We start from the raw sequence: 25,708 nt of genomic DNA, 5'->3' as shown, positions 1-25,708 counted from the left end.
CATCACATTTAATGAGTTTCTGCTATATTATGCTCGTGTGGGGTCTACAGCCAATGCCCTCCACATAAGCGCCAGCATGTGCCCTCACACTGAGCTCGAATTCCAACTCTCCGAGTGACCATCCCCAACTTGGTCGCTGCTTCTCTGGGGCAATTCTGAAGCTGGAGCTGGGTCCATTACCCATCTTCGTCTCTCCCTCCCTCTCAAGTCGGTGTTTCCCCATCCACCCTCCTGCTCCCTTGTGTACAAATCTTCCCTGTCTTGTTTCGGTGGGTCAAATGAGATCGATTCCACTTGAATCACAGTCACCGGATCTCTCTCGATCTATCCCCGCGTCTGTCCACAAAGATCTTTCGAGATCTAGATGACTTGTGGGTGGGTCTTCCTTCGCCCACCGAGACACTGGTCTGGGGTTTTGTCTTTTGACATGTTGGAAAACTATGACTTTTAATATTCTGTGTTGTATGTTTCGTTAAAAATGCTTCGTAAATGTGCTTGTACATGAGTGGGTGATAAAACACAAACACAAATTGGCCCCTCTGTGTTTTAGGACGTTTAATCTGATGGTCTCTGGAGTGCAGTCCGAAATTGCAATTTATTGTCATTACTAAATCAGTTGTTTAGTAAAATTATATATATATATATATATATATATATATATATATCATGTGGTTTTAAAAGTAGCTCTAAAGAACATTTACTCTTAACACTCAGGTTTTGCTCGCAATATTGTATTTTTTAATAAGGAACTCAAGTAGATTACACCAAAAAAAATAAAAAATAAAAAATAAAAAAAAATCTATTTGATGATTTAGAAATTGCACGCTGATAAATGAGATATGTACATGAAATTATTATATGGATTTTAAAAACTAACATCAACGCTTCCATAACTTCATTTTTTTAACGTGTTAACACTAATGCAATTTTTTGAGGGCAATTACAACCACACAAAAATAACAAGTTATGATGAAATAAAACATAACATGCAGACGACAAAAACGAATAAATTCAGAAAACTATTCACAAAGCATACTCTCGAGGGCGGAAAGCAAAAGTGTTGTTGAAATTATAATCAAAGATGCAGGGCACCCAAAAAGATCAAATGATTTAAAGGAGATTTTTATTAGCCATTAAAAAAATAAAAAAATAAAAAAAATAACTTCCTATCAAAACCAACACCTACTCACATACAATTCAACTTCCACTAGAAAGCCCCTTCTATTTTAAGAATGGAAGAAAGGCAGAAAACATAAACACAAAAAATACAAAAATGCAAAAACCTCAAAATCTCCAAACAAAGATCACTCCATCTTGGGGGGCAGAAAAATCCATCCAGAGTCCAAAGAGACGATGCTAATGCAATAATTGCAAACTATTTGTCAGCGATGAGCATGTGAAGTTTAGGGTTAGCAAGATACAATCCACCGAAAAGCTATTTTTGCTTATCAGGTTTGTTGCTCACTTAAGAAGAAAGCTTTCTAACTTCATACTCGAGGACGTAACGACAGCGATGCTGGATCGATCAGGAGCAAAGTGATGGCATTCACGTCGACGCCTATCCCGATGCGCAGCATCCCTGGCTTCGGTGCCGCGCAATGCAGTGAACTTCGCAACAACCTGATCGAAACCAGGACCAGGTTCCCAGCCCTATTCATTCATTACTGCCCTGAGCGCCCGCGTCCGGAACATAGCGCTGAGGAATTGCTGCTGGAGGCATTCGCGGAGACATTCTGGTTGGGATGTCATCATCGGCCTTGCCTGTTTTGCACAAAATGTGCACAAAATGGGGAGAATTTTAGAAACCTTGCTTCGCTGGGTCTAGATCGCGCGTGGGGAGTTACTAGCCTGCGGTGCATCGACCTGGTTCCCTATCGGCTTTGCGTAAGCTGCAGTGCCCGCACCGAGGACATCGCTTGAACAAGTGGGGGTTGGAGGGGGAAGGGGGGGGGAGGAGAAATAGACATTGACAGAGATAGACAGAAGAACCGTAAAAATCTGCCGAAACTCCACCGAGCTGCTATTCCGTTCCGTAACTATGCTGTAAATGTTGGAACCAGCAATGATCCGATTCTTTTCAAATTTTGACGCCATGTTGTCGTGTACATCGGCAACAAAGAGGTAGGTTTGCAGTAAAGAGCTAGATTTGCTTTTGAGGCTACAGGAAAGGACACTTGCTCCATACCCTCTAAGCTGCAAGTGTCCGCCGGAAGGGGGTAAACCCTGGTGAAACTGAGCCCTCGGATTTACCAAGATATGAGGCATCGCGAGCATTCTATACGTTGTCCCTTTTTTGACATGGGTATGTTTCTTTTTACAATACGTTTGTCATTTGTTTGTCCGGTGTTGTGGAAAGTAGAAACCAGTGCACCATCAGATTGCTACGGAACTACGCGCCTCTATGCTTTGCACATGGACGAGAAAGCGCATTCTCGTACATTGTCGATCACCCCGCTGTAACAAGGAATTTTTTTATGATTATTATTATTATTCTTGTATTTACTTGCTGTGCAGAAATGCTGTTGCTAGTTTTGCTCGGTGTGGACAGGCCTTCATGAGATTCCAGCACTTTTGCAATCACGTCGTTTGCATGGTATCACTTCACTCGTTGCCCATCTCGATCATAGATATCCACTACGGCAAAGGCTACCGTGATTGGAATGCATCCTTGGATTTTTCTCAATCTTTCGTGCAGAGTCCACCCTATTTTTATCGCAGTGGGTGCTCTTACCAATCAAAAAGTCAGTGGAAATTTGGAAAAATGAAACCAGTCATTCGTGAGTGCAAAACAATCCACTGTGGCCTCGATTTTAACTCTCTCAAGTTACGGCGTAGGTTACCTAGATTGTAGGTGTCAGCAGGTGGACATTTTTCTAGCCGAAAGTTGTATTGATAAAACGATGAAATCAGGAAACAGCAGCTTTCATGTGCTCAGAACGAAATTGCCTCATGCTCTTTCCCACTGTTGGCTCTAGATAATACACAGTTTGTTGTTTTCTAATCTACTCTAGACCCTAGAAAGTTCTACTCCCACTTTCGGAGAATTGAAGGGGAGTGTTTTCATGTGATTAAATAAATGCAACCAGATTAGAGCTGCAAAACCTGGCCCACCTAAAGGAGAACATCTCTTTTTGAAAACCCGCTGATATCCTTTCCCCCTCGAGCTTGATGCTGGTGAGGAGAAACGTGGCTCATGGAAGCAACAAAAAATCTTCAGTTCACAATTAGTCAAAGTTTCATTTTTAGTAGTTTTCGTTTTCTATATTTTTGTTGCTATTCCTTTTCTTTTCTCTCTCTTTCAATTTCAATTTCTTTTAGAGCAGATGGAATGGCTTCTGTTTCATTCTGACCAACATTGGTGTAATATTACATACAAGATTCGCGTTTGCAATTAGATGAATTCTATGCCTCTCAGAACCTCTAGGACATTCCTTTCGAAGGGCTACTATTCCTAGTGACAACGATGAGTCCAAGGAAATGGAGAAAAATTGGTGAAACCCGAATTTCATCCGAACACCTAATTATGGACAAAATTGGCAATAAGAGGAAAAGCACACAAACATGGCTAAAAAAACATGTCAACGAATCTCTTCAAGATTTTCCCATTAACTAGCTCTACAAACAGGCCACTGGTTCAAATTATGATGACTACAAGTTAATGTAAATCTCATGTATATTAGTTATTGTAATTAGATAATGTAAGTTAGCGAATGTTAAAACACACTTGAAATGAGGTTAAAAATTACTCTAGTCATTATGTTAAAACTTGTATATTACATTTCACTATAATTTAAAATTCTCATTGCATCATTTTGAATGCTTTTTATAGATAACAATGCTTTAAAACTGTGTTAAAGTACTAATTATGCTGCACCCAATTGTTGTGATGATGATTTTTTCTTTCAATACCATAGCAAATTTGGTTCTGCAATGTGTTTGGAATCCAAGGTAGACAGAAACCCAGAGGTCTCCCAAAATCTAATTGTTTCTTAAAAAACATACTTTAAAGAAGACAGACCAAATGAATTTATAAGAACCGTAGATTCTTTTTTGCTGCAATGAAGATAAATGCCAATTGAAGTTGTATAGGTGCCCAACTTATCTTCCCTCAAAACAAAAATGTAACAATAAAATCAGTATGTTTAAAATGATGTATTTGTTTTTTTTGTTTTTTTTGTCCATTTGTGATGTATATGTGTGTATATATAGATATGAATTGAATGAAGAAAAAAAACTGAAGTCCGTACACAGCCTGGATGGTTCTAAGATATAGTTAATTTTATTTTAATAAATATAAAATGTGCAAAATGAATTTGGAAAGAACAAAAGCAATTATTTTTAATTTTATTTCTTATTTTCTTACTTACTTATTTATTATTCTACTTATTATCAACATGTTTTATATGAATGCATGTTTTATATGAATGCTTGATGTACATGCAATCAGATCTCCTGTGTTAGCCCTTAAAATTCATCACACAAGAAATAAAATCCCTTGTTCCTTGATCTATCATATATTGCTACAAAGCTACTCTTTCACTTTTTTTTCTTTTAATATGTTGTATGTGTTGGTAATTTTTTGAAAAGAATGGTTCCTTATTTTTATGTAAATTAATGCAACTACTCCATCAAAAGGCTCCACATGTTATGAATGATCACCAGTTTAATGGGCACTAATCTATAAATCTGACCCACTAATCCATGAAATCTTCAGTTGCAGAATTGAACCACAAGTTTCACAATCTGAACTACTAGTTGTAAGGATTAATCCTTTTATAGAGTGTTGTGATCTCATGGTTTAATTCATGGCAATCAACAGTTCCGTGCTGTTGAAACATGCCCTCACAGTTCTAGTAAAACTCACACTTCCGGCGTTTTCCTCACCGGAAAGCTTGACGATGGTGCGCATCGAACGGCAATCTAAGCCGAGCTTGAGATCTGTCGACGGATCCGAGCTCCGGGGGATGTATCCACACAATCTGGACTCCCCAGTTTGGATGCGTTCATGCACAAAGAACGTCGTGATGGCTGCTTGGTTCGCTCTCTGTGCTTCATGTAGCTGATGAAAACGCCTGGTTTCGGTGCCAGGGAAGAAACGCAGTCGCCACACCTTCATGTCTGCGCGTAAATTCACCCTCATGACCAACTGCAAGCATCAGGAATTGGGGTCTAGTAGCGAAGAGGCTCCGAAACCAGTGTCGAGGGAAGTCCCGAGACAGTGCGGCTTGCACTTCTAAATCGTCGGAACGGCGTTACGGAATTAGAGTGACACGCGTTTTGTCGCTAAATATAGCGCAATTTGAGATGTTGGCGAGTTGGTCGAATTTCATGGAGCATGACAGAATGATTCTTCGAAAGGATTCTATGTTAATCCTGCAAAGTTTATTCTGCAAAGTCAGGATAACAAAGAATTTTGAAAAATAAAAATAAAATAATAAAATAAAATAATTACCGCATGAAGGTCTGTTCTGATGTCACCAGGCATCCACCTCAGCACCGCGTTTCCTCCTTGCATCATGTTGTGCGAAACGGTCGTTGGAACAAGGCAATGATTACCGTATGAAGACCATGTGACCGTGTCAGGAGCCCATAAAGGCGTAACAACAAAAACTAGGCTCACTCCACGTATAAAGAAGCCAAAAGCTACGCCTGGAGATCAATCTGACAAACTGGTGACCAATGCCAGGGGGCCCCCACCCGGTCCATCTCGACAACGAGGCACCGGTGGATCCGGCCGAGCTCACGGCGATCCTCTTTCATAGCCGGCGGGAGAAGTTTGCCCCAGGTTAGAATAACTGCGAAATGCAGAACCGGGGAACTTTCTGGCCACTCGAGTTTCGTCTTACTCTCTCCTACTCGAGTTTCGTCCTCAAAAAGTGAGCATCTAGCATACTCGACTTGGTGCTATTGTTGAGGCTCCACAGGAGCAGAGTGATTTCCAAATCCAAGTTATTCTCGAGAAGCGATTCCAAGTTGTTCATGTGGATAGCAGACGATGGGGTCTGACCGTATCTCCAGGCATTCGCAGTGTCCCCCACCCGGTAACTTAAACTTAACTTCACCCTCCACCCATCTGCCAAAATGGACTTGATCACCACAGTCTTCATCGCTTACTTTTGTCTACTTGCATCAGCTTGACTCGTGAACTTAATGATGCTGCAAGGGGTATTGCTAATCGAGTTAACAGTTGCTCCTCCAGCCAGCGCTGCTAAATACACGATTGAGCCCACTGCCAACTTTCTAGGGAGATTACTCTATCGATCAGCGTTTTAGTTGGCTGCCAACTGCCAGTGCCAGGCCTGGCCCTCGCCCTTAAATTGCATGGATGACGTCATTCTGGTCACACTCTGCACCTGAACTTCCGCTACTACATATCAAAACATCATGAATGTAAAAAAACACAACAACTTGGTATCATTGCCATGCCCCATGTTGCAGATGGAATTCCCCATTTCCATCAGTGCAGTAAAGTGTGTGGCTCAGTAAATAAAAACACAAGTGAAGAATGCCACGTTGGTGTTTAATATGTCACAGTTATTCACGCCAGAATTTCACCACCCGAATACTTACGAAGCTAAAATCATCCAAATAAAAAGTACGGTTATTTTATGTATATATGTAATGCAGAAGGGGTGAGAGAATGAGCGAATCCTGCTACAAAAGCGGCAGCATTTTCATTCTTCGTGGAATCTACAATTGAGGATTTGGTCCCATATCTATATATAGTAATAAACAAGTTCAACTACAGACCCAAATGAGGTTGACGAGATGGCATTATAGAGGAAAAAATACAAATGAAAAAATAAAAAAAACCGACTATCACATCTTCCGACGCTTTGGAGAAAAGCAGTTCACCTACTGTCCCAGACAACACAACGAGAGCAGGACGAGGGTCCCCGCCGCGCCGTGACGTGCCGCAAACTGGCGCCCCCTTTAGAGACGGCGGCAGAGTTCGGCGGCACGAAAACGGACCACAAATTCTCGACTGCCCGCGGGTAGTAGAAAAATCTTGGAAATTGGGGCGGGCAGTCGCCACGGCAACACAATTCTCTCTCCACCCGCAACGGATAACCCAAACGAGACCTTTTCGAAGCTGACTAGGCCAGCACTAAATGGTCCATCACGGTCTCGAAGGCGGACACCTCATCCGGACCCTATCGCGTGATCCCTTTTCGATCCGAGGTGGCAATTCATTGGCCCAACTAGACTTCTCGCGCGCTCTTTTTCTCACGCTGGTCGGCGTTGACACACACCAGGACTTTTTGTGGGTTTATTGTGTCGCACATGCCGTGAGAATAGGGCTTGACTGAAATTCCTGGTGTTGAATTATGCCACTTTGCACCCACGCCCCCTGACTCATCACCGTATCCAATTTGTGGATGAGATTCAAAGATCTCCGACTCTATGGTTGCCTTTTCTATAGGTCTCTCTTGCCCCGTCATCCTTGAACCCCTTTCTCACTACCTTTTTGATTTGGAAATATGTCTGAAATAAAGGGTAATGAGATCACTTCTTTCACGTTTGCTTTGGAAGGATTTGTTGAGAAACTATACTGGGTTTTAGTTAGGGATGAATATTCGTAGCAAGTGTAATCCAAATTAAGATTTTGGACAGGTATAGAATTGTTTTTGGTGTACCCATAAATCTTACAAGGTGATGAGGGAAGCCCAAGGATGACGAGGCAATGTGTGAAATGGAATACTTCACAATGGTGCAGCACAATAAAAGGAAGGGAGATGGGCTTTTCGCTTGCACAAGGGCTTGACTTGGGAGACCTCTCTTGTGTCAGGAACCTTACTGGTCATTTACACTAGAGCCTCTAATATTAACTTATTCTTGAGATCTAAAAACAAATCCCCCACAAAAAGGTTATATTCAAAATTCAACCTTTTGGATATGATTATAATATGTTGAATTTCATTCATCCGTTTTGATTACTTTTGAAAACAGTTATGTCAGATTTTTCAAGAATTTTTGTAAGTTTTCTGCATTAAAAATATTCTTCATGTGTTTTAAAGTCATATGACGATGAAATTTTGTGATGGTTGCCAATTATTATTCATTCTTTCAACTGATTAACTGTGTCACGTATCATTTTTTTTTATAATCATGCACTTGGTATTAATCAGTTGAAAGAATGAATTATATCTACCATTGTTTTAAATGAATTACGTAACTCTTCTGACAAATTAAAAATAAAATCTTAACATAAAGTTAAGTCGTCACAAGACACAAAATAACCTGTGCCTGGACTAACAGATTATCAGTATATTTTAGATTTAAAATCAGTAAAGAATTTGAATATTTTTTTGTCCATTATCCATGAAAGTACTTGCATAATAGTATCAGAAAATTCAACGCAATTGAGAGTACGTATTTGATTGTTACAAGTATATTCCTTTTGTAACAAGTTGTCGATGTGTCATTCATCTCTTTGTTATCATTGTTATCATATAGATTTTTTTTTTTTTTCTATTTTTTAATATTCTATGTTTGAATACTCCACATTTTAACAAACACTCATGAAGCACTTATCTGCATGCATCTTCAGCATTGTGGATATATATATATATATATATATATAATTAATTAGGCTCCAAAATGTTTTCAAAGATAACAGGATAACAAGAAAAAAATCATTCATACCTAGGCACTCAGCCATCTACTCATCCATCCAAGGCCTAGGCCAAAAGCTAGTGTAAATGAAAATATGCAATTCTGTCCGTGGCCTTGGGAAGGGGAAATCACAAGCAAGCGAGCGGCACAGGATAAAGAAAAAGAATTACAAACAAACGAAAAGAAAAAAAGGAAGTGTGCCCGGGCATGCAACCATTCATGGCGATTGCCACAGCAGGAGTGCAAACTTTTGCCAGCCAGGTTTCATCCTCCTTTTGGGTCTTTATCGCTCATCCACATCACTCCATTCATCTCATAGTGTTCATTCTGACGTGGATGCTCTCATCTTTCATTCATCTTCTCATATCTTCATCCATATAAAGCTTCATTGTAGCGATGGGGCTCATTAAAGTAGACTAGTGGGCTGTCCACTACATTGTCCCATAAAGTTTATATATATGGAACCATTCCAAAAGGATATTTGTCAATATCGACATAAGCATATAAATATAGTTATAAATGATATAGGAAAGAAAGGAGAATATATGAGAAATGATGGAGTTGTTTTATAAATGAGGAAAAGAATCAAATGAATAAAGCAACTCTTTGCCATTGTTGGCATCCAAAGTTAGGTTTGACACATAAATATTGTGCTTATTCTTATTTATTTATTTATGTTTGACACAAATAGAAGATTGTTCTATTATAGATGAAACGTGGTACAAGAAGGAACACAGCCAGGTCCAGCCAGGCAAACAATTGCTTTCTCTATGTAACAAAATATCACTATGACCTACTAATTTCCAGAGCGGTTGCTCTGCAATCCATGATACTTTGATATCCTTTGTGCACCATTGATGCTGGAATTGTTCTATGAGATATTTGTAATTGTTTGAGTTGCATTTGCATCAAGTTTTCAACTGAGCCTAGATGACTCATCAAGTTCAGCTATATCTTGTTATACATCTTCTCTGCATTCTGGAATATGCAATTAAATATGGCATTGCTACATGCCAACAATAAGAGCCTGATGATGGTGCCACATAATAGTAACCACATATAACTGACTTTTTTAAAACAGCAGTGGTGTACGATGAACAAAAATATAATGTTTCAATAAAGGAGAGAATGCATGAGGGGGATTGCCTCTAGTGCTTCGGGTACTCAAGGTACCCGGGTTCCTTCGAGTGAGTCCTGGTGACCAGTGACACAAGGGTGAGCATTAATAAGATGTGTATCCCCAATCTCCATGCATGTTGTGGTGAGGGACATTTCCAAAAATGGTGAAGGACAATCTTGCAACTTCCTCTCAAGCACATTGAGCAGCATTGATCAACACCATTATTTATTTGACCTCTCTGAGCATTCACAACAAATGGCCCTATGTCATATAAGCCAAAGTAATCCTGTTTCCTTTTAACACATTCCTTATTCCATGCATTAAGCCATTTTAGTCAATATTTGGCTTGAAGGATAAGTGTTTATTTTGTTGGTCCAACTGTAAGTATGATGTATTTATTTTTGAGCAAGCCTCATCCAAGTGCTGTAGTGTAGCTATTAAATGGCATATTGTCTTCTGACATAAATAGGCCAGGGTTCTAATTTACTTTTCCATAGAAGAGCAATATTTAAGTTTTCTTTGGCCTCGCTAAATTGGCACTACTCTCACCATGTGGAGATAACCATCTATCTATGTTTAGTGGAAAAGGTTTGAGTATCCCTCTCATTGACACAAAATCCTCACTGTCTGAGTAATGCAACCAAGTGATTTGATAATGAATTAAATATTAAAAAGGGAATCTCCATAAGTATTCTAGACTAAATTGATCCTAGAGATGGTTGGAAGGTCAGGGTTGCTTGCCATACTTGAATTGGTTGTGTGCCTGATTCATCATTGTAGAGCCCAAACTGGTTTCTATTCATACACATGTTGCTAGTTGGTGGTAAGAGAGTGCTCCACAATTGATATAAGGTGGCAGTAAGGGTCTATCAAGCCACCTCTTCCTGGGGCAATACATTAATTTTGATAATTTCTTTGGTATGTAAAAAGAAATGGGCATCATTCTACACATCTCTATATTTTCAAAAACCAGCTTTATATAACTCCATAGCCATCATGTTAAAGATTCCCAGTCCAATATTTTGGACTAGTGGGAAACTGCAATTGAGAAGTTCTTCATAGAATGGTGGGAGTATAAAAGTGAGTGCAAGCAGGACCTATATACATGTGCTTTGTCATGCAAGTCCACACTAATAAGCCTTACTTACACTAATATTGAGTTTGGTGAAGTAATCTAAGTTGGAACTCCACTTGCTACATGAGTAGCAGTGGAAATAATTTAGGTGGTATCTTAACATTATATGTAGATTGGATTGTCTAGATTCTATAGCCTTAACAATTCATTTAAGTAGTAGCACCACCACAATATCAACATAATAAATTAAATTAATTTTGTCATCTTTTTTTGATTGACAATAGAGAATCCATCTAACTTTCATAGGTGCATGTTGTAATGAGCCAATTAAAGATAGTTGATAAAAGAGGCTTTTATTTTGAATTTATTTATTTATTTTCTTTTTTTGTGTTCTACTTCATATAGACATAAAAAGAAAATATTATGGGAGGAGGAGGAGCCTTTATCATTCAACTCGTCCAATTTGTTTTTAATAAAGTTTCAATTACCCATAAGAAGCCAATGACAATTTCTTAGCAGTGTTAAAGACAACTTCATCCATAGTGTATAATGTTTGGGAGAAGTAAAGAGAGTATATATTTAAAATGAAAACTTTTGTACCATGTATGTCATGTAAGCATATCCACAAGGGTTGGCATAATTGACACTAGTCAGAATCATGCATTAAGTAGAGGATGTTGGATACAATCTACATGCATATATATACAAATATCTCCTCTCTTTTCCTCCTCTCTTTCTTTCTTCCCCTCCCTCCCTCCTCTATTCCTTCTTATTTTCTATGCCTCCATCTTACATGACATTGTTATATGTTATAGTTTTTTTTTTTTTTTTTTTTTTTTTTTTTTTTAATTTATATATATATATATATATATATATATATATAAGTTAATGCCTAGCTATATACTATCTTTTAGTGCCAAAAGTTTGGTACCACATAAAATTATGTTTTTGTATGTAGAAGATCTCTATACATTTTATGCAAAAGTAATTACATATTAAAGAAACGTTTTTTAGGACAATAATACCCTGCACATTTTGAAATAAGATGACAATCTTCACATAAATGATGAAAGAGAGGTGGTTTTGGTTATACTTGAATATTTTTAGTAACTCCTTTTAAGATAATTTTTTAATATTGATGAAAGAACATCAATCAGTTTTGTCATAAATATTTCAATTATTAAATGTATCTAGTAATTATTTGACAATTCCAAAATTATAAGTGAGTTCTCTAAAGAGTTCTCAATTCCTTGTCTTTAGAGCCACTTGTAAAACAACAATGTAAGATAAGCAATTTTTTTCTAATTATGTCTTTTTTGGTCTAATTAATACCATCACATTGTCTTAGACAAGAATCATTAAATTTCGTATTTAATTAATTGCTACCACCCCCTCTAAGCTTGATCCAATTGAATTGATTAGTTGTAGCTTATAGAAGAGCCCATAGCATATATCAAAATTAGTATGTTTTAACTTCTTGCAATGGATGCTAATAGTCTTGTTTCAAAGAGGAGTTTTGTTATTTTTTAGCAAGATCTAATTTAAGAGGATCTTGTGTCAAAAATAGAAAGAAGAAATGAGATATTTTATTATTTTTTTTTAATTAGATTATAGAAGCTATGAATAGTTTTTTAAAAACATATTTGATAGTTAAGTATCACACATTTTTTTATTAAGTAGATTCTTGATAAGTAATATTGGCATTAAATTGATAGATTATTATAATCAATCTTCATCATTGTCATGTCTTTTATAATGGAATTAATAGCTTCAAATATAAGATCAAAAGGGACATCTATTTTGATTGCAATATAAAAGTTTTAATTGACATTGTTGAGATTACAACAATATTTTTTGACTATCGCCCCTAATATTTATGCCAATTTTTATATATTACTTAAGAACACGTCTAGCATTGCCTTCAAAGTTATCTAAATTGACATCTTTTTGTCTATTGATTTTGCCAGATTGAATCTATACCTCTTTGTTGATCATTCAAAAGAATCTATTTTGTAAACGTTAATCTGATTTTTATTCTTCTAAGGTCTCTATGGTTATGATTATAAGCTAATCATGTGATATTTTCAAAGGATATTTTTCTCTTACAAAGTATATAATCACTATGTGCTTTTAAAAATAGTCTATTTTAAACTATACTTTAGTTTTATTTAATATGACTTACAATATTTTTTTATTGAAAAAAAATCTTTATTCCTATAGAAAATATCTTCAAATAATTTTTCATTTAGTGATGCATGAGTAGAGTGAATGTTTGCATATTTTTCTAGTTGTGTTGCTGCAACTATGAGCTTGAAATCCACTATATCTTCTCTAACCAACCATTCCACTTGTTGTTACTTTTTGATGATGTAGAAAACATTGAGGCATGAACAAATGTGTTGTTGTATTGTAATACAACCATTAGGTGAAAGAAGAAAAAAAATAATATTATAGAAGAATTTAAATAAAAACATTTTAGAAATTTATCTTAAAAATATAGATAGTAGAAAAGAAGGTATTAAAAATTAATAAGTATTAATATTGCTTTCTATAAAAGAGGCTTCTACTTACTTTGTAAAGCCATAAATAAATAAAAACAAAGTATATTAAAAAAAATAATATCAACATCTTTAGAAAGTAATTAAGAATAGGTTTAAAAAAAAATTATTCCAAATTATCCAGAATTGATATCTAAAGAGGACGGATTGTGAACTAGGATCAAAATCAAACTCCGAGGCACAAAACCATGCATCTATGGTAATTCTAAGATTCTTTGGTTGATTGAAGACTATGGTTTGAAATCAAATGAGTGAAAGGTTTTTTGGAGATTGATTTTATGTGATTTGGAATCATATTGAATTTTTGAGGGCTTTTCAAAGTAAGATATGAATGCAGTAGTTTTGGATTTTGAGAAATAACAAGAAGTTTAAAATTTTGAGTATTGTGTGAGTGTCTTAATTCATTTATAGGCGAAGTTTTATAAGTTTATTATTGTGCTTGTCTTCAATATATTTGAAAAATTTAATGTCAATCAAATGATTAGATTGGAGGATATGAGATTTTTATTAGATTAAAATCTCAGATTTTTGAAATTCAAGATTAGTGAGGGGCTTTATAATTCTATTTTTTTTAATAGTTTGATTGAAGCCAAAATTAGTGAAAGAAATTTTGATTTAAAAATCTACATATCATCTAATTTTTGAAGCAATTGAACAATATAAAAAGAAAAAAAAATGCTATTGACACATCAACATCTATATAGAGAAGGAAGACAATCAACAACTAAGAGGTTAAAGAGTTTTTTTTTTTTTTTTTTTTTTTTTTTTTGATTAGTGAGTTCAATTTTTTTTTTAATTTTTTTTATACTCATTAGTCTCTTGTGGATTGAAGCATGAATGAAGTTTGAGTAGAAATTAAAAATTTTATTAATATTTATTGAAAATTTAAAATAACTATAAAAATTAATTAGGATTTATTTTAAACTTTTTTGGATTTATTTAGGATTTTTTTAAAGTCTCTTTAGGATTTAATTAAGATTTGGTTAGAATTGGTATAGGATTTTATTAGGATTTTGTTAAGATTTGATTAGAATTTGATTAAAATTTTATAAGGATTTTTTTAGGATTACATTAGAATTTGATTACGATTTTTTTAGGCTATCATGAATATACCTATAGTTACCTAGATAATATGAATAAATAGAAGTAATTAAAAGTAGATTAATTTAAAAATATCTTGTAGAGAAGCTTCATAAATATGATTTCTCTTTTATACATGTTTATTGATGATTAGTAGGTTAAAAATATGGCCAACAAGTTAGCCACGTGTTACATATATTGATAGCTTGTGGTACAAGCTGACAATGTAGTACACTTTTAGAAAAATTGCCTTGCAAGTTAAGACATATGTCTCATAAATTGAACAGGTATTGAAAATCATATAGAACATTTTCATGTAGCTTTTAGATAGATAATATATATATAGGTAAAAGTGAAGCCTTCTTCATTCTTGTCAACTTCTTTCTTGTTTTTAGTTTAATTTCAAGATTCTATTGTTTTCTAACCTTTGGCAATAGCCATTCTAATTTTTTTATTAAATATATTTATTTTCTTATTTCTACTTTGTCATCTTTCTTTGATTCATTTTTGACTTGTTTATGTATCTCTTTTGATTTCTTGTCCTTAACATATTAACAAGAGTGCTAATTCATTGTTATTGCTTTATTTTTAGATGTGAATAGATTATCCTACTTCTATTATTGTATTTCAAAAGTTATATACTATCCACATTGAACTAATTTTTAATTTTTTAGTACTGATTTTTTCTTAAAAAAAATAGATTATCCTTCCTTGTAAAAAAAATAGATTATCCTTCTTTTTAAAAAAAATCATTTAATATTATATGTTGTGAATTACCTTCCTCTAATTTGATGTATAGATTTATTAAGTTATTTAAAAAAGAAAAAAAATACATATTAAAAGTCTCATTGAATGTCGCCACATAGCTTATATGTAGATAATATGTGTAGAAGGAAGAGTGAAGCTTTCTTCACCCTTATCAACTCCTTTCTTTCTTTAGTCTAGATTCAAGAGTCTTTAATTTTTTTGTCTTTTGGCAATAGCCATTTCAATTTTTTTTAATATACATGTTAACTTACTTCTATTTTGTCATACTTCATTGAAAAAGTCTCACTTGATTACTAGCTTTTGTTGAGTTCTTATTCTTAATAGAAAATATTTTGGAATAATTTATTCCTCAAGCTATTGCATTCAATAATCTATTATTTGAAAGACACCAAGAACAAAGATTTGGTTGAAAAGAAACAAGTCAAATAATAAAAATAGCTCCTAAGTTTTTAAAAACTTATTTGTGAAGGCCAAAATCAATGCAAATTGATATAATACATTTTAAATTTTATAGTGAACAAAAAAGATTTGATGTTGTTAAGAAGATTTGTCCCAATATTGTGGAAAAACCAAGCATACTGCTCAACATTATTCAAATTTACAATGCAATCTCAAAATGAAGAGTATGGTTGCCAAAGAAAATGTATCAAAAAATGAGTTTCTCAAACTCTAATAAAGATCATGGAGCTAGAATCATATGTAATATCTAACAAAGGTCTTATTTTTTCTTCAAATCTTTCATCTTATTTTATAATAGATGTATATTTAGAATCTAAAAATCACAAAGTCTTTACTTTATTAGATTTAAGAGCCTCAACTTGTTTAATAGATGAAGAATTTGTTAAAAAATAAGAAATATCTTTAATTAAAAAAAATTAAATCTATACAAGTAAAAATGATAGATGGTTATTTTTTTTTCTTTTTAAAATATTATCTATAAGATTTTTCTTTTAGATATAATAATTAAAGATCATAATAATATAGTACTATTTAATGTGATAAAATCTCCCTTCTATTTAATTATTTTAGGATTATCATGGTTAAAAAAGTATAATATTCAAATAAATTGGATTTCTTATTATCTTAATTTTTTTATAGTTAAATTCAAAATTTTATTATTCAAATAAAAATATATAAGTCTACTATATCAAAACTCCTATTAGTAGAAGCAAGAGCTTTCATACATGTGGCAAAAGAAGGATCATCTTTTGTTATATATTCCAAGCTATTTTTGATGGTGGAAAGACGTTAAGTAATATTTTTAGTAAATATCAAAATTTCTAAGAGGTTTTTGAAAAAAATACATATTTTTCATAGAGATTTATAAAAAAATAGATCTATGAGAAGCATACAACTTGGTATGCATTAAAGAAAGAGATGAATAAAAAATTATATTTCAAATCAAGAATGAACATTTTGAATATAATATCATGACATTGGACTCACAAATATACTAGTTGCTTTTCAACATCTAATGAATGATGTCTTTCATGAGTTTTTTGATGATTTTATTGTTTGTTATTGAAATAATATTTTAATCTATTCTAAGAACATTGAAGAATATGAACTTCATGTTTGTCATATATCACAAAAACTAAGAGATGTAAGATTATGTAATATGATAGAAAAGTCTATATTTTATATTATTCAAGTTAACTTTTTAGGATAGATCATTTCAAATGATGGTCTTATGATGGATTTTAAGAAAGTTCAAACTATCATAGATTAGAAGATCTTAAAAATAATTGGAGATGTGTAATATTTATTTAAATTTGTCAATTATTATTAGATCTTTATCAAGATTTATTTTATTTTATTTTATTTTATTTTTTAAGTTGTAGCTCTTTTAACATACATGTCATATAAAGATAAATTTGAGTGGAGCAAAGAAGCAAAAGCATTTTTTGAAGCCTTGAAAAAATTATTTATTTTTGTAACAAACTTGGATTATATCAATTCTTTTAAAGAATTCTTTATAAAAACAAATACATAAAATTTTACTATATGTACTATTTTGTCACAAATGGAAGAAAATGACAAGCTCTATGAAGTAGCTTTTTATTTCAAGATATTTTCAACAATCAAGATTAATTATAAGATTCACAATAAAGAATTTTTTACAATTGTGGATTCATTTCAAGAATAACATCATTATGTAGAAGGTTCTTTAAGTCCAGTTATTATATATATATATATATATATATATATATATATATATAGATTATAAGAACCTTAAGTACTTCATGTCAATATGTGTTTTGAATTGTTGTTAAGTCTATTGAAACATGTCCTTATGAAGATTTGATTTTAAGACCACTTATTGACCTGAAAAATAACAAGGTTTATTAGACGTCATTTTTAGACATTTTTATTTTACATCAAAAGAAGAAGATGTAGCTTTTGATCAATAAAGAATCATTTTCTTGAAGCCAAAGTCTTTTCATCTTTGAGCAATGAAAACAACATTGACTATTAATTCAACTTTTTTCATGCAAGTTCAATTGAGTATGTCTTGTAATCTTCTTGTTATTAATATTAAGAATAATTCTTCTAAGTCTCATGTTTCTTCTAAGTTTTAATTTAAAAATAATATATTTTATTTTAAAAGATGATTATACATTCCAAAAGACAAAATACAATTACATGGTCTTGAAGCTCGTCACGACTTTCTTATAATTGAATATTTTTGATACAATAAGACCTTAGAGCTAATATCTAGAGATTTTTTATGGCTTCAAATATAAAAGGCAATTAAAGACTTTGTATAATGATGTGATATTTATTTAAGATAAAAAACTCCTTGTCATTGATCTTATTGGCTTTTTCAACCATAACCTATTTTGGAACATTCACCGTCTTCTGTTTCTATGGATTTTATGACAAATCTTTTAGTCTTAGATTTGTATGATTTTATATTTAGGATAGTAGATCGTTTTATCTAAATGGTATATTTTTTACCACATAAAAAATCTATCATGGATAAAAAAAAAAAAAAAATGACTAAGTTTTTTTTTGACAACATCTTTTACTATCCTGGATTACTCAAAGATATTATATTTTATAAGGGGACTCAATTTATATCAAGATTTTGAAAGATCCTTTTTAAGATTCTAAAGATGAATATAAAATTCTCTTCAAATTTTTATCTTCAAACTAATGGATATACAAAGCACATAAATCAAATTTTAGAGTAGTATTTAAGATGTACTATCAACTATCAATAAGATAATTCGACAACTTTTTTTTTTCTATTGGTAGAGTTTTATACAATAATAAAATATATTTTTCTACACAATAATTTTTTTTTTTTGCTAATTTTGATTAATATGTATGTCTTGATACTTTTAAATTTGCAAAAGTTGATAATCCTACAGCAAAAGATTTAGTGAATCATTTATTTGAAGTGCATATAAGAATAAAGGCACAATAAAAAAAAGTTCAAGAATCACAAAAGACCAACATGACAACAAGGTATTGATAGGCATCTATGAAGCTATTCCATACCTTATTATCAACATAGAATCTTGCAAATGTAGGAAAGATGGTTGATATTTTTTTATCAAGAATAACCATCAAAATCAATATAAAAGATAAATAAACATTGCTATAAAAGAATTGTGATTTAAAGAAAAATAATATTCTACCTTCTATTCTTATTTGTATTTTTTGTGTACTTGTTTTGCTAAAGAGATAGAAAACGAATAGCCAACAGATTCAATTCATGAGCCATTGCTTGTTGAAATACTAAATAAAATATTGAGATTATTACAATCTTTAAGACAATATGTCACGGAAATACATATAATTACCTATATGAATAGATAAAAGTATGTAAAAGTAGATAAAAGTAGGTTAATTGTGTAATATCTTCTAGAGAAGCTTCTTAGAAGCTTCATAGACGCTGCTTTGACTTTATAGGAGTCTATAGTTGACTTTTAGGCTAGAAACTTGGTCAACAAGTTAGCCATGTGCCACACATGTTGGAAGCTTAAAGAACAAGCTAACTACGTGGTCCATCCATAGAAAACTTGCCTTGTAAGCAAAGGCATGTGGCCTAGAAAGTCAACATATATTGGAGGTCTTATAGAACATCGCCATGTGGCTTTTAGTTAGATAGTATATATAGAGGCAAGAGTGAAGCCCTCTTCACTCTTGTCAACTCCTTTCTTGCTTCTAGTCTAGTTTCAAGGGTCTCTAGTTTTCTTGTATTTTGGCAATAGCCATTCCAGTTTCTTTCTTAATATACATATTTCTATTTTGTCCTATTTCTTTTTGAGAAAAGTCTCACTTACTCTTTAGTTTTCATCGAGTTCTTGTCCTTGACAGATTGACAAGAGTACACTTACAATATCAGAGCTTTGTCTTTTCTTGATTAAGAGTGGATTACCCCTTTTTCTTGATAAGACATAAGCGCATTAGAAGTTGCGGATTACCCTCTTTTAAACTGATATTGTTCTTAGTATTTTCTTTGTTATCAATTCCTCTCTTCTATTTGTTTTGAGCGTTATTAGACATCTTCTCTTTTCTAAGTGCTACTATGGCAGAGCTTGTTGAAATGAAGAGTGCAATGGCACAGATGCAAGAACAATTGAGGGAGTTAATGCTTGCGATGCATCAACTCAATTTACCACCACAAGGAGCAACAAGAATGGTAGGAAGTGAAGATATAGAGATGATTGGGGCTGCTTCAACATCTGCACCAAACCATGTCCCTTCTCCCAGAATGGAACACCCTTCGAGTGTTAGAGAACCGAGAGTGGCCTTGCTCGAGAAGTTTGATGGTACCAGATCCAAGTTTCGAGGATTCATCAATCAGGTCCAATTAGTGATTGAACTTCAACCCCAGAGCTATCCAACTCCAAGGTCACAAGTTAGATTCATTGGTACACTTCTTTCAGGTTCAGCATTGGCATGGTTTTCATCTTTTCTTGAACGACGAGATCCAATATTGGATAATCTGGAGGCTTTTTTGGCGGAGTTTCGATCCATGTTTGGAGAACATGATGCAATTCGTGTTGCAACCAACAAGATCCGTATTTTGCGACAAGGCAATCGATCAGTAACATTATATGCTTCGCAATTTCGACAACTTGCAACTGATATCAAGTGGGATGATGCCGCACTTGTGAGTCAATTTCTCTACGGATTACAATATGAGGTAAAGAAATTGATGCTTAATTTACCTGATCCTCAAACATTGAGTCAAGCAATTGACTTTGTTGTGAAGTGCGACAATCGACTTTTTGAATTTCGATCCGAGAGTCGCACAAGTGGGCCTCAACGTTACTACAATTCAATGGCAACACCGACGTCTCCTCAACACATACCTTCGGAAGTAGAGGATATGCAAATTGATGCGGTACGTTTCAAACCTCTTACTGAGCAAGAAAAGTCTCGTCGTCGACAAGAAGGATTGTGCTTATATTGTGGAGAACCTAAGCACACTGCTCAACATTGTCCAAAGAAGCGACGTAACTACAAAATGAGGAGTACGGCTGTCAAAGAAGACAGTATGTCGGAAAACGAGTACGTCCAGCTACAATAGGGACCGTGCGGCTGGAATCTTGTACAACTTCTAATGAAGGTCCTATCCTCTCCTCAGAACCATCTCCTTGTTTTATAATAGATGTGCGTTTAGGACCTAATAATTACAAAGCCTCTGCCTTGATAGATTCAGGAGCCTCAGCTTGTTTTTTAGATGAAGAATTTGCTAGATGTCATAGAATATCATTAATACAAAAAACTAAACCTGTACACGTAGAAGTCATAGATGGTCGTCCGTTGTCTTCTGGAGATGTAATTCACGAAACACTTCCTGTAGATGTAGTAATAAATGGTCATAGTAGTTGCGTAATTTTTAATATAATTAGATCTCCCTCTAATCCAGTAATTTTAGGCTTATCATGGTTAGAAAAGTATAATCCTCAAATAGATTGGATTTCTCGTAAACTTGATTTTCCTCAGAGCATTAGTAACAGTTCTATTAATCAAGTAAAAAACCATGAGTCTAGTATAGTAAAACCCGCACTTATAGGTACAAAAGCATTTATACACGCAGCAAAAGAAGGATCAACTTTTGCTATTTATACTGCACCTATTTCTGAAAGCGTAAAGACTTCAAGTGGCATTCCAAGTCAATATCAAAATTATCAAGACGTTTTTGAGAAAAAGAATGCAAATATTCTTCCTGAGCATCGCCCATACGATTGTTCAATCGATCTCAAGGAAGGAACTCAGCCACCATTTGGACCAATTTACAGTTTATCGCAAGATGAGTTGGCTGAACTCAAGACATATATTGACGAGAATTTAGCGAAGAATTTCATACGCCATTCAAAATCTCCAACAGGAGCTCCAATTTTATTCGTAAAGAAAAAAGATGGATCTTTACGAATGTGTGTTGACTATCAAGGACTCAACAAGATCACAATCAAGAACAGGTATCCATTACCTTTGATATCAGGACTCCTTGACCAGTTAAATCAAGCTAAGATCTATACAAAAATAGATCTAAGAGGAGCATATAATCTAGTACGGATCAAAGAAGGAGATGAATGGAAGACTGCGTTTCGAACCAGGTACGGACACTTTGAATACAATGTCATGCCTTTTGGACTCACGAATGCACCAGCTGCTTTTCAACATCTCATGAATGATGTATTTCGTGAATTCTTAGACAATTTTGTCGTCTGCTACCTAGACGATATCCTAATTTATTCTAAGAATGTTGAAGAACATGAAATACATGTTCGTCAAGTATTACAAAAACTTAGAGATGCAGGATTGTACGCTAAGATAGAAAAGTGTGTATTTCACACTACTCAAGTTGACTTTTTAGGATACATCATTTCAAATGATGGTCTTATGATGGATTCTAAGAAAGTCCAAACAATCATGGATTGGAAGATTCGAAAGACTGTAAGAGATGTCCAATGTTTCTTGGGATTTGCCAATTACTATCGGATCTTCATCAAAGACTTCTCACGAGTTGCAGCTCCACTTACACGCTTGACTAGTAAAGATAAATTCCAATGGAATCAAGAAGCGGAAGCAGCATTTGAAGCCTTGAAGACATCGTTTGTCTCTGCACCAGTCTTATATCGTGTTGATTTTTCCAAGGTATTTTTTATGGAAACAGACGCATCGGATTTTGCCTTGGGTGCAGTTTTATCACAAATGGGAACAGATGACAAACTTCATCCGATAGCTTTTCATTCAAGAAAATTCTCAGCAGTCGAGATCAATTATGAGATCCACGATAAAGAACTTCTTGCAATCGTGGATTCTTTTCAAGAATGGCGTCATTATCTAGAAGGTGCTTCTAGTCCAGTCACTGTGTATACAGATCACAAGAACCTCGAGTATTTCATGTCAGCACGCGTGTTGAATCGTCGTCAAGCTCGTTGGAGTATGTCTTTGTCAAGATTCGAGTTCATTATCACTTATCGGCCAGGAAAACAACAAGGTTTGTCCGATGCCCTGTCTAGACGTTCTTATTTTGCACCAAAAGAAGGAGATGCAGCTTTTGAGCAACAAAGAACGGTCCTCTTGAAACCGGAGCAATTTCATCTCCGAGCAGTGAAATCAACACTGACTGTTGATTCAACTTTTCTCAAGCAAATCCAGTCCAGTATGTCCTCAGACCCTCTTGTTCATGATATCGAGAATAATTCTTCCAAGTCTCATGATTCTTCTAAGTTCGAGTTCAAGAATAATCTATTATATTTTGAAGGACGCCTATATGTTCCAGAAGGAAAAGCACGTTTGCGTGTTCTTCAAGCACGTCATGACTTTCCAACAGCAGGTCACTTTGGATATAATAAGACTCTGGAACTCATATCAAGAGATTTTTGGTGGCCACAAATGTGGAAGTCAGTCAAAGACTTTGTACAATCATGTGATATTTGTTCAAGATCAAAAATTCCTCGACATCGACCCTACGGACTTCTTCAGCCATTACCTATACCAGAACAACCATGGTCTTCTGTTTCTATGGATTTCATCACAGATCTTCCAAACTCAAGATCTTATGATTCTATATTTGTGATAGTAGATCGTTTCACCAAGATGGCACATTTTATGCCATGTACAAAATCTATCACAGGTGAAGAAACAGCTAAGCTTTTCATTGATAATATCTATCGCTATCATGGATTACCTAAAGATATCATATCGGATAGGGGAACTCAATTTGTGTCGAGATTCTGGAGGACTCTTTTTAAGATTTTAAAAGTGGACATAAAGCTATCTTCAGCTTTCCATCCTCAAATTGATGGACAAACAGAGCACGTAAACCAAGTCTTGGAACAGTATTTAAGGTGTACCATCAACTACCAACAAGATGATTGGACAATCCTTCTGCCATTGGCAGAGTTTGCTTATAATAATACAGTACATTTTTCCACGCAACAAACACCTTTCTTTGCCAATTATGGCTATCATCCACGACTTGATACTTTTGATTTTTCAAAAGTTGATAATCCTGCAGTAGAAGATATGGCAAATCGGTTGTCAAAGTTACATGCAATAATGAAGGCGCAGTTGAAGAAAGCTCAAGAACGACAAAAGATAAATGCAGATGTATATCGTAAAGAGCAACCACAACTCAACGTGGGTGATAAGGTATGGCTACTTCGTTGCAATATCAAGACCACTCAACCTTGTGACAAATTGGACTATCGTAGGCTTGGCCCCTTTTCTGTTTCTGAACAGATCAACCCAGTTGCATATCGGTTACATCTACCGGAGTCAATGAAGATCCATCCTGTATTCCACGTGTCTCTTCTTGAACCATATAAGACAGTGGATATACAAGGAAGAAGACAAATGCCACCGCCTCCTATAGAAGTAGATAATAATGAAGAATTTGAGGTGGAAGAGATATTAGACTCAAGGCGGCGCCGAAATAAGCTGGAATATCTTGTTCATTGGCGCGGATATGATATTAGTGAGCGCACATGGGAGCCATCCAGGAATCTAGCAAATGCATCAGCTAAAGTCAAAGTTTTTCATCAACGACATCCATCAAAACCAAGATGAAAACCTCTCTTATAAAAGAGACAAGATTGAGGCAAGATAACATTCAATTTCCTATCCTTGTTTGTAACTTCTTTGCATTTGTGACGCTAATTAGATGGAGAGCCAACAACCAGCGGATTCAACTCAAGAACCTTCATTTGCTGACTTACCGGATGAGACATTGCGATTGTCACAACCTTCAAGACGACGCAACCGAGATGAAGATCATCAAGAACGACATGTTCTTCCTCGAATAGATGGTGAGATACAACGCATTTGGTATCACGACCTTGGAAGAGATTCTCGATGTTTGGTGATATTATTGGAGATAGGAACGACTCCTGATGGTGTTTCAAATATATTATTTGAAGGAAGTTATGAAGGCCTCAACAGTGATCAAATAATAGGGTGGTCTTCTCGCCCTGGAATGGGACACTATCGATGGCTAAGAGGACCCATCACCTATCTTCGAAGAGAACAAAGATCAGAGTAGGTAGCAAATACAATTCGCCGCATATTAGATTTTCTCAATATATAATCACCGCTCCTTGTGGAACTCGTCCCTAGAAGGGGGGGTAATGTCACGGACATACATATAATTACCTATATGAATAGATAAAAGTAGGTTAATTATGTAATATCTTCTAGAAAAGCTTCTTAGAAGCTTCATAGACGTTGCTTTGACTTTATAGGAGTCTATAGTTGACTTTTAGGCTAGAAACTTGGTCAACAAGTTAGCCATGTGCCACACATGTTGGAAGCTTAAAGAACAAGCTAACTACGTGGTCCATCCATAGAAAACTTGCCTTGTAAGCAAAGGCATGTGGCCTAGAAAGTCAACATATATTGGAGGTCTTATAGAACATCGCCATGAGGCTTCTAGTTAGATAGTATATATAGAGGCAAGAGTGAAGCCCTCTTCACTCTTGTCAACTCCTTTCTTGCTTCTAGTCTAGTTTCAAGGGTCTCTAGTTTTCTTGTATTTTGGCAATAGCCATTCCAGTTTCTTTCTTAATATACACATTTCTATTTTGTCCTATTTCTTTTTGAGAAAAGTCTCACTTACTCTTTAGCTTTCATCGAGTTCTTGTCCTTGACACAACATAATCAAACTATGTCACAAATATAATTTGTTGTATCTTTGATCTCCTCAACATGTGATCATTGCTTTTTGTGGAACTCATCTCTATAAGAGGGGATAATATCATATATATACTTATACTTTTTTAGATAATATAAATAGATATAAATAAATAAAAGTAAATTAATTTGACAATATCGTGTTGAGAAGCTTTTTAGAAGTGTCATAAATATAATTTCTTTTTTATACATGTCTATAGGTGATTGATAGGTTAGAAACTTGGCCAACAAATTAGCCACGTGTCACATATATTTATAGCTTGTGATATAAGTTAATGATGAGGCAATCTTATAAAAAACCTACCTTTCGAGTTAAGACATATATCTCACAAA

The 25,708-nt window shown here is 34.4% G+C and overlaps 1 long non-coding RNA gene across 1 annotated transcript; it reads left to right on the top strand.

Annotated features, from left to right (window-relative positions):
* The first annotated feature begins 23,658 nt into the window (after positions 1 to 23,658).
* On the top strand, positions 23,659 to 25,274 carry LOC149986603 (uncharacterized). Its single transcript, XR_016500115.1, has 2 exons — positions 23,659 to 23,839; positions 24,351 to 25,274. It is a non-coding gene; the product is annotated as an uncharacterized LOC149986603 (long non-coding RNA).
* Positions 25,275 to 25,708: the final 434 nt, after the last annotated feature.

This window comes from Physcomitrium patens, chromosome 22 (genome assembly GCF_059467195.1).
Source record: "Physcomitrium patens ecotype Gransden chromosome 22, ASM5946719v1, whole genome shotgun sequence".
Taxonomy (NCBI): Eukaryota; Viridiplantae; Streptophyta; class Bryopsida; order Funariales; family Funariaceae; genus Physcomitrium; species Physcomitrium patens.
Note: the sequence above shows the minus strand (reverse complement) of the source record. Positions and strands in the feature narration are given on the sequence as shown.